The following is a 9,461-nucleotide window of genomic DNA, read 5'->3' on the forward strand; positions in this document are numbered from 1 at the left end:
ATTCTGTTGTTTAGCTATTTGAAGAACACACAGATCACCCCCTCCTGGCTAGGAGAAAGGGGACATGGAATTCTGGCACCCAGTGGCATTGTGATTCCCCAAAGGAGAGCTGGTGGTGGCGTGCGATAAGCATAGGTGGAGGGCAAGGCATTGGAGCATCGACTGGCTATGACACTCAGTTGCTATAGCAACCATGGCCCAAGGAATAGTAATGACCCTGGAGCATCACTTGTCAAAATGTGGCCTAGTCTATGGACTGGTGCCAGGCACTGACTGCTTGTTGCTGGTCAGAGGTGAGATAAGTTGATAAATCTGGAAACTTTTGCAGCATTTTGGTCCAGCTACGACATTGAAGTACATCTGAGAGTGTGACCAGTGCTTTTACTGCACAGGACAGAAGATCTGTTTGGGCCTTTTCAGAGTCACATGGCATATGGCACGTGTTGCAAGCATGTCCTTGATATATGTAGCACGACCATGTCACTAGGTATGGAGTTTTAAGATATGAACATATTTAAAATATGGAATCCACTTCTTTCTTTAAAAGATAATTTAAATTCCATAATCTATAGAATTAATTGCTGGGACTAGTGCTACTGAGGATTTGGAGATGCATTTTTAAAATTTTTTGTTTAAATTCAACTTAGTTAGCATATAGTGTAGTATTAGTTTCAGGGGTAGAATTTAGTGATTCATAGGTTGCATATGACACCCAGTGCTCATCATATCACGTGCCCTCCTTAATGCCCATCATCCAGTTACCCCATCCCCCCACCTCCCCTCCAGCAACCCTCAGTTTGTTTCCCAGAGTTAAGAGTTTCTTATGGTTTGTCTCCCTCTCTGATTTCATCTTATTTTCCCTTCCCTTCCCCTGTGTTCATCTGTTTTGTTTCTTTAAACCCATTACTTGTTCCATTTTATTTTATTTATTAATTAATTTATTTATTTATTTATTCATGAGACACACACACACACAGAGGCATAGACATAGGCAGAAGGAGGCTCCCTGCAGGGAGCCTGATGTGGGACTCGATCCCAGGTCCCCGGGATCATGTCCTGAGCCAAAGGCAGAAGAGAGGTATCTTGAGATTCATTTTGCAATTTCTACACTCATTTCTGCCAACACATCTCTGTGTGAGACTAGTTTCTTTATCATTAAAGTTACTAAATTTAATAGCACTGGTCAATTTGGTTTATCTAATAAATTAACAAGGAGGAAGCTAGTCCATTAAAACTTCAAAACTAGGAATCATCATTGGGCTTCTTTTTGTTTACTTACAGTTGCAGAATGATGAAAGTAATTAACATAATTATGATTCTTTGTATTAATCATCTATCTACGCTTTCAGTGAAATATACAGCTTCTGTCATTTTAATAGTTTCTTCCCCTTGCTGTTTGTTCTGATTATACTTACTAAAAAGTAATTTTATGTGTATTGAATCTAATACTTTGTATGTCTTGCTCTTAAATTTCTTTTTTTTTTTTAAGTAAGTCATTTTTATTGTATTTATATAAGGATCGGTCTGCAGGAGATTGAAAATTTTTTCGAATGACCTCTCCCCACAGACAGTTTGAGAAGCACATTTGAGAAAGCTAGGGACAGCGGGAAGTTTTGAGCTAAGAATGGGAATGCAGGTGCAGGGCCTGAGGCCGGAGGGGGAAGCCCTAGTGAGACACAGTTTGCAGAGGGTAGGAGGGAAGCTGTAGGAAACACTGGTATTCCCCCATCAGCAAAGTTTCTAAGGGTCCAGGGATCTTGGCTTCAAAGTAGAGGTCCGTTGCTACACCTCGTGTCACCTGGAATGATGCACACTCCAAAAGCCTCTTTGCCTTCCCGGCTTGTAGAGCTTCTGCAGCACCACCACTGATAAACTCAGAGACCGCATTATCTACTGATGGTATCCCACACAACATGGCCTCAAAACAAGGAATGCATTTTACACCAAAGGTGTGCCAGTGGGCTCCCACATACCCCATCACCAAGAAGCAGCTGGCTTCTGGAAGAACTGCCCAAATGCTCCATTAAGATACCATCTGGTGGCGGCGGGGATACCTAGGTAGCTCAGCGGTTGAGCATCTGCCTTTGACTTGGCATAATCCCAGTCTGGGGATCGAGTCCCACACTGGGTTATGAATATCCTGCTTCTCCCTCTATGTTTCTGCCTCTCTCTCTCTCTCTCTCTCTGTCTCTCATGAATAAATAAATAAAATCTTAAGAAAAAGAAAGGATACCATCTGGAGGACAATACCTATTGAGGCTGGAGTGCGAGCCTACAAAGTGTGTATATGCATCAAACTGATGACCAAATATGGTGCCATCTCCCCCATACACAGAGTTCACAGGCTTGAGAACCAGCAGTGGAAATGGGAGCGTTTCCCCCTCACCATTTCACTGACATCTTCCTAAAGAAGACTTACATTCTCTCCCAATCACCTTAGACCCATGAGACCTAATAGGTCCTGACATTCAGGGAGGAATACAGTTATGGTTTCTACCACTGGAAGCTGAGAGCGCTTCCTGCTATGTGGGCTCTCCATTTACTGAACCAACAAGCAGATTGAAGTGGTCTCTGTACTAGGAAGGGAGCTGACCCCAATTATGAGAAAGAAATTGGATTGTTGTAGGCAGTGGGAGCAAGAACTTTGTATGAACCTAAGAGATTCCCTGGGTGCCTTCTAGTACCCCTGGCCTAGTAGTACTGGTCAGTGGAAAGCATACAACCCAAAAAAGATGGGCTCACTAAGAAAGGACTCATGCTATAAGAGTAAAGATTTGGAAAAGAACCACCAGATAAATAACACTACCTGATTAAGGTACTGACAGAGGATAAGGGGAATGCGGAATGAGCAGTGGAAGAAGGAGCCCTAGTTGCCAACTCAAGTCTCCTGAGTTTATGTATCATCCATGGCTATTGCAGCAAAGTCAAATTACAAGAACAGTATGGCTCACAAGCTTAAATATCCGTTATCTGATGCTTTATAGAAAACGTTAGGTTAGTGAGGATGTAAAGAAAAAAGAGCCCTCATGCACTGTTGTGGGAATATAAATTGGTGCAGTCACTATTGAAAACACTATGGAGGTTCCTCAAAACATTAAAAATAGAACTACTATATGATCCAGCAATTCCACTTCTGGTAATTATCCAAAGGAAATGAAAACATGAACTCAAAAAGATGTACGCCCCACCATGTTCACTGCAGCATTGTTTATAGTAGACAAGATATGGAAGCAGGCTATGTGCTCATCAGTGGGTGAATGGATAGCAATTTGGTATATATACACAATGGAGTATTATTCAGCCATAAAAAGAAGTAAATCTTGCCACTTGCACAATATGGATGGGTCTTACGGATATCATACTAAGCAAAGTAAGTCAGACAGAGAAAGACAAATATAGTATGAGCTTACCATATGTGGAATCTAAAAACAAAACAAAACAAAAACTCATAGATACAGAGCACAAGTAGATGATTGCTGGAGGTGGGGGTAAGGTGGGAGAAATGGAGAAAGGTTATAAAATAAATAAGTTTTGAGAATACAATGTACAGCATAATGACAATAGTTAATGTATTGCATATTTGACAGTTGCTAGAGAGTAGATCTTTAAAGTTTTCATTACAAGAAAAAAATTGTAACTATGCATGCTGATGGTTTTTTTTTTAATTTTATTTATTTATTCATGAGAGAGAGAGAGAGAGAGAGAGGCAGAGATACAGGCAGAGAGAGAAGCAGGCTCCATGCAGGGAGCCGGACGTGGGACTTGATCCCAGGACTCTAGGACCATGCCCTGGGCCGAAGGCAGATAACTCAACTGCTGAGCCACCCAGGTGTCCCAGGTGATGGATGTTAAGTAGATTTATTGTAATGATTATTCCACAATCATAATCACAATTTCACAAATAATCACATTATTTCACAATGATATGTTGAATATCATTATATTGTATACCTGAAACTTATATGATGTGATATGTTACTTATATCTCAATTAAGAAAAGAAAGTAAAAATTGCCCAATCCCTGCTATAACTATTGGGGTCCCCTGTGGAGACACAGTGTTCTCTGAGAGAATGGATGCTGAGGCCAAAAAGGGGTGGGATGTTTGAGATGGTTTCCATTTGCCCCTGTAGGGCCCCTCTCCACCCACTTCCATCCCTGTCATATATCTGTTCCGGCTACCTCAAGCGTTCTCTGTTCCTCTGACTTCCAGAAATGGAAGACATTTAGCAGGAGATGGGAGGCAGAGAAGGAAGTGAGATCTTTCCTTCAGAGTTAGTCTCCCACAGCCAAAGGTCACAGCTTCTCTTGGACAACCTTCTCCACGTGGCCCTTCCAGTCTCAGAGTTCCAGAAGCTTCTCCCTCCCTTTACCCCATCAGGCCCAGGCACAGTAATGGGCCCCTGCTCTTATTAGCACCAGAGCCCTGCCTGCTGTTTCCCTCCACACTGTCCACACATCCACAAAGGGCCCTTTTACAAAAATCTTCTCAGGTATCCAATTTGAAGGTATTATCTTAAACCACAGGAACCCTGATGGGTACATAATATAACTTGGCTTGTTTTTTTCTATAAGTAAACTTAATTTGAATCCACCAGGCTTCGGTTTGATTTTAACAGAGTTCTGGTATAATCTCTGTTAATTCGAGATTCCACACTTGCCTGCATCTGGCTAACAGGACCCCTCCCTCCTCTGGGGTCGTGTGAATGTAGAGTGACCCTGTGATCGACTTGTGGGTCAGATAGTCCCAAGTCGACACCTGTTGTCTCAGCATCATTATTGTCTTCTTTCTCATATTCTAAACGATGTTTTTAAGGCTATGAACATTCCTCTGAATACCACTTTGTATGCATCCCCCAGGTTTTCATGTGAATGTTCTTAAACAGCTCCAGTTCTACTCCCTCTTCTGCCCTAGGATTATTTAGAAGGATTTTGATTTTTACTTTCAAGGTTTTTTTCTTTCATAATTTTTTTATTGGTTGTTCTGAGGATCAGTACAGACATTTCAATTTGTACACAATTCTTAACGTACGTACCGAAAATCTAAAAAATCATGTAGTTGTGATTCTAAAAGTTATTCCAGTGACCTTCCAGCTTAAAATTTGGAGGCAAATTTTCCTTAACAGTATATCAAGTACCAATATTTTCAAATTTTGATACACTGTTACTTTGTTAAGTCCCATTAATTCACAATTTAATATCATATACACTACATATTCAAATTTTCAATCTTGCACAGCACATTAACAGTTACTAGAAAAACTGGACTACCACAACCAAGATGTTACAGAGTGCACAAGAATTCTGACAAGGAGAGTCAAGATCTAGGAGTGGTTTTCTTTAGGAAACAATTCTACCAAAAACAACATGGGAATAGAAGAAATTTAAAAAATGTTCAAGACATATTAAATGCACGACTGACTCCAAATTGCCATTTAGTATGCTTGGTATTTATTATAGGATATAAAAACTACCCCGTCTATGGAATGTTGAGCTGACACCCAAAACAATCAAAGCCTCCCACATTCAATATCCCACTATTTTCTGGTTGTACCAAAAAAGTAACAACCAGCAAATGATTTCACCTCTTAAAAATAAGCATTCACACTTAAAAAATGGGAGGAGGTGGGATTCCTTCCTTCTTAAAAATGTTTCTAGAGCTACTAAAAAACTTGCATTTACAAAATAGTTGATAAAAATCTTCCTCTGGATTGTACAAGAAGGGAGACAGGGACCACTGATAAGACATGGTATATGGTATTAATCAGACTTGGCTTCTTTGTCTCCGCTTCATCGGAGGCTGGACTCTCCTCGTTCTTGGTTTCTCCGTTTTCTGCAGGTAAGTCTTCTTTCGTTTCTTGGTTAGCCACTTCAGCCTGTTTTCCCTTTGCTCCCCTCTTCCCCCTTTGTTTGCACTTTTTTGTCTGAAGATTTATCCTTTCCTGCCGCCTTTTTTGGCTTCGTTTCCACTTTTGTGGGAGCAGGTTTAGCTGACAACCTCGCTGACCTCCTCTTGGGCTCCTCCTTGGCCGCGCCCTCGGTGACATTCCTCTTGGGCCTCGTGCGGGCGCCGAGAGCCTCCGCGAGGCTGGGCTGCCTGGGCCGCTGACACTCCTCCCGCCGCCCGAGCTGCTGCGGCCGCCAAGTTTTGTTTTGTTTTTACTATGCTTTTATTGTACTGGTATCCCATGTGTGTTCCTGACACCTTCTCTCATTGTCTTTCTCCTCACAACAGCTCACCCAGCTAGAGTATCATTCCCGTTTCACATATGAAAAAACACAAGTCTAGAAAGGGCTAGGCTTTAAGGTCCTTAGGGACAGAGTAGGGAGTCAATCCTAACCCAGCAGGCTAGGAGAAGCACCATTTCTTGCCCTAGAGGAACAGGCTTTCCACAGAAAGAGGCTGCTGGGCAGTTCTTCTCAGCCCTGTCCTGAGCTTTGCATCTTCTCAGTGGGTGACACCAGAGAGACGAGGCCATCCAGTCGGGATGTGCAGTCTCTCTCTCAGGCCCAGAAGCTACCCCTCAGATTCCAGCTGCAGCCCAGGGCCTGCTAGGTCCTCCCTCCAGTGCAGCAAGGGGAGAAAGATGCTGGCAGGGAGGTTATCTATGGACTTACTCAGTTGGCCCTGTTGTCGCAAAGGCAGTGCGGTGACCAAAGCCAGGAAGCACCTGGCAGGTGCTCATTGTCAGTCAAGGAGCCAGGACCATTAGGTGGCCACTTTCAATAGGGGCACTGGGGAGAGGAGCTTTTCTGGGAGGGGACATGGACTAGCCCTGTGTGGCCATTTGGGACTAGGGGGAGGCTTCCAGGCTAAGGGAACACCAAGGGCCTGGAAGAGGGGACAAGAGACTTCTTATGCTCACTAGAGAATGGAGCTCAGATCTCTGGGCACGGCCCCAAAGTCTTTCACACTATCTCCTGGCCTCTTCCTTGTTCTTTGTTGACACACACATATACACATGTACAGACACACACACACACACACACACACACACACACACACACACACACAAACTGCCCAGAAAAGCTGGGCCCTTTTGATAACATCCTGAACCAGCATAGGCTGTGTGTAGGCTTGGGGGTTAATGGAGCATGTGCTAACCCTGAGAGTGGCTCCACCTGAAGGCCCCCTGCCAGCACCAGCTGGTGGCAGCTCGAGGGTCGCAGCCATGCCACATGAATGCATGATGCATCCGGCCTCTCTGGCCCCTCTCCCCATCTGTCCAATGGGCGGGTTGGCCCAGAAGGCCCCAGTGTCCCTATAGCCCGCCATAGTCTGACTCATTCTGCAAACAAGTAACACACAGCTCATTTTCCTCGTCTGCTACTGACAAGACCATCTCGAAAAATCCTGTTATGCTGGGATGGCTGACAAAAAGGCCATCTGGGCAACACCCGTCCCTAAGGCCACTGATCATTCACTTCCCAGCTGTGTTTTTAGGAGAAAATAATTAAGGGTCTGAGCACTGCCAACAGGGTGGCTTTGTGGCTATCCTTGGTGGTGACCCCCCCACTGATTAAGCTCCCTCACCCTGGCTGGAGCCCCACCTGCTGGTCCTTACCATGGCCACTTGACCTCAGCTAACAAGGCCCCAGTAGTCCCTCTGCATAGATGGTCTCTATCCCTCCCTAGGCTGTGGTTCTCAGACCCTCTGTGGCCTCCCCTGCTCACCCACCTCTGCCATCCTCTGAGCACCTTAGACAGTCTATGCTTTGCAGTTTGCATAGGGCATCCTCATCTGTTCTCATAACTGCCTGGGAGCTAGGCTTTCTCAGCCCCATTTCACAGGTGAGGTTCAGGGAGGTGAAGGGGCTTGCAGGGCCACAGGGCTCCAACAGAGGGTACAAGAACTTGGATTCCTCGGTGTACCCATTCCCCCCACACTCTCCACCTCTTCAGATCCAGGTCCTCAGCTCTAAACCCTGCATCCAGCACGGTCCCTCCCTGAGCTCCAGACTCACCTCCAAAGGGGCACATGTGTCCACAGGCAGCTCAGATCCAACAGGGCCCAATCAGTCATCCCCAACCCCTTCAGCCTGCTGCCATCTTCATGTTCCAAAGAGCAGCAAATAGCTCTCCTGCTGCCCCCCAGAGCTGGATACTGAAGACCATGCCATGGCTTCCTTTCTCCCCAATACCCCTTACTGATAGCTCTGGAGCTCACCTGTGTGACCTCCTATAGCTCCCTGGCTATTGCCAGGCCTGCACCCAAGCCTACCCACCCAACCTCCTCTTGCCTCAGAAATCCTTCTAAAGTGAAAAGCCCCCAGATCTCTTCAGCTTAAGGACAATAATTGCCTCTTTGACCACAGAATTCTGGTTCCTGCTGGCTGGGATCCCCCATGCTTTTCTTCTGTCTGGTACGTGTCCTACCCACTTGTGATAGACAAAATGTTTTATAACCCATTAGCCATGGGTTTAGTTTGGTAAAAGCACTTCAGACTTTATTTGGGGATGCCATCCCCAGCCCCACGATGATGGCATATCCAGACCTATGATGGCATATCCAGTGATTAACTCAGGGATGCAAGATTCCCCGGACCATCTGAGGAAACTGCAGGACTTCTGCTGGAATCTCTGGGGAAGGAGCCCCCACTGGAGGTGCTCAGTAAGATATAAGCCTGGGACTACCAGGAGCCAGCAGGTAAGGGAAGCCGACCTGGAGCCAAAGCAGAGATAAGAGACTGGACACGGGATCTGAGCACCTGGATCCAGTTGCCCCTGTACCTACTCCTGCAATTTTGAGTTATGTGAACCAGCAAAGTCCCTTTCTGACTTGCCACAGTTTCAATTTTTTTTTCTTCCAGGTACACACACTCCAGATCGGTTCTAGGAAGAGTGGGTCACTTCCTCCACTTGCTCCTTTTTATCTGTTGTACTGTGCAGCACAGTGGGGATTCACATCTTCCTCCCGGCTTCACCGTGAGCTGTCAACGGCAGGGATTGGAACCTGACTTATCGCCATCCCTGGTGCCAGTGCAAGGCTGGTGCATGGCCAGCCCAGGAAGTGCCTGAGGGGTAAAAGAGTTTGATCCCCTGGTGGGGGAGGGGTCCACGCAGGGAGTTTTCTGAGTGGATCCCCATCCTTGCCTTGGGGGTTATTGTATTCCCTCTCAATCCTCTCAGGAAAGAGACAGGACTGCTCCTCTCTGGGCAAAGAGAAGACATAAGAAAGGAAGGTTCTCCCTGCTTCTGCAGCCTCTCTCAGACTGAACCTACTCAGTGAGTGTCATTGATGGCTGGCTCTAGTCTCAGACCACCCGGCATCTTCCCTTCTTCCCATCTGAGGACCCTCCCTTCAGCAATCATTCCAGGCGGTTCCAGGGCAAACCCCAGTCCTCAGCTCCCAGAACTGGTCCCCCTGACCAGGGAAGAGAGCTCCCTTCTCTCCCCACCCTGGGGGTGGTTCACTGTCTAAACCTGGCAACCAGGCCGGGCACCTGCCTGAGCCCCAAGACT

The 9,461-nt window shown here is 45.8% G+C and overlaps 1 pseudogene; it reads right to left on the reverse strand.

Annotated features, from left to right (window-relative positions):
• Window positions 1–4,960: 4,960 nt before the first annotated feature.
• Window positions 4,961–7,274, reverse strand: LOC140642010 (non-histone chromosomal protein HMG-14 pseudogene; annotated as a pseudogene).
• Window positions 7,275–9,461: the final 2,187 nt, after the last annotated feature.

This window comes from Canis lupus, chromosome 10, assembly GCF_048164855.1.
Source record: "Canis lupus baileyi chromosome 10, mCanLup2.hap1, whole genome shotgun sequence".
NCBI classification, from domain to species: Eukaryota; Metazoa; Chordata; class Mammalia; order Carnivora; family Canidae; genus Canis; species Canis lupus.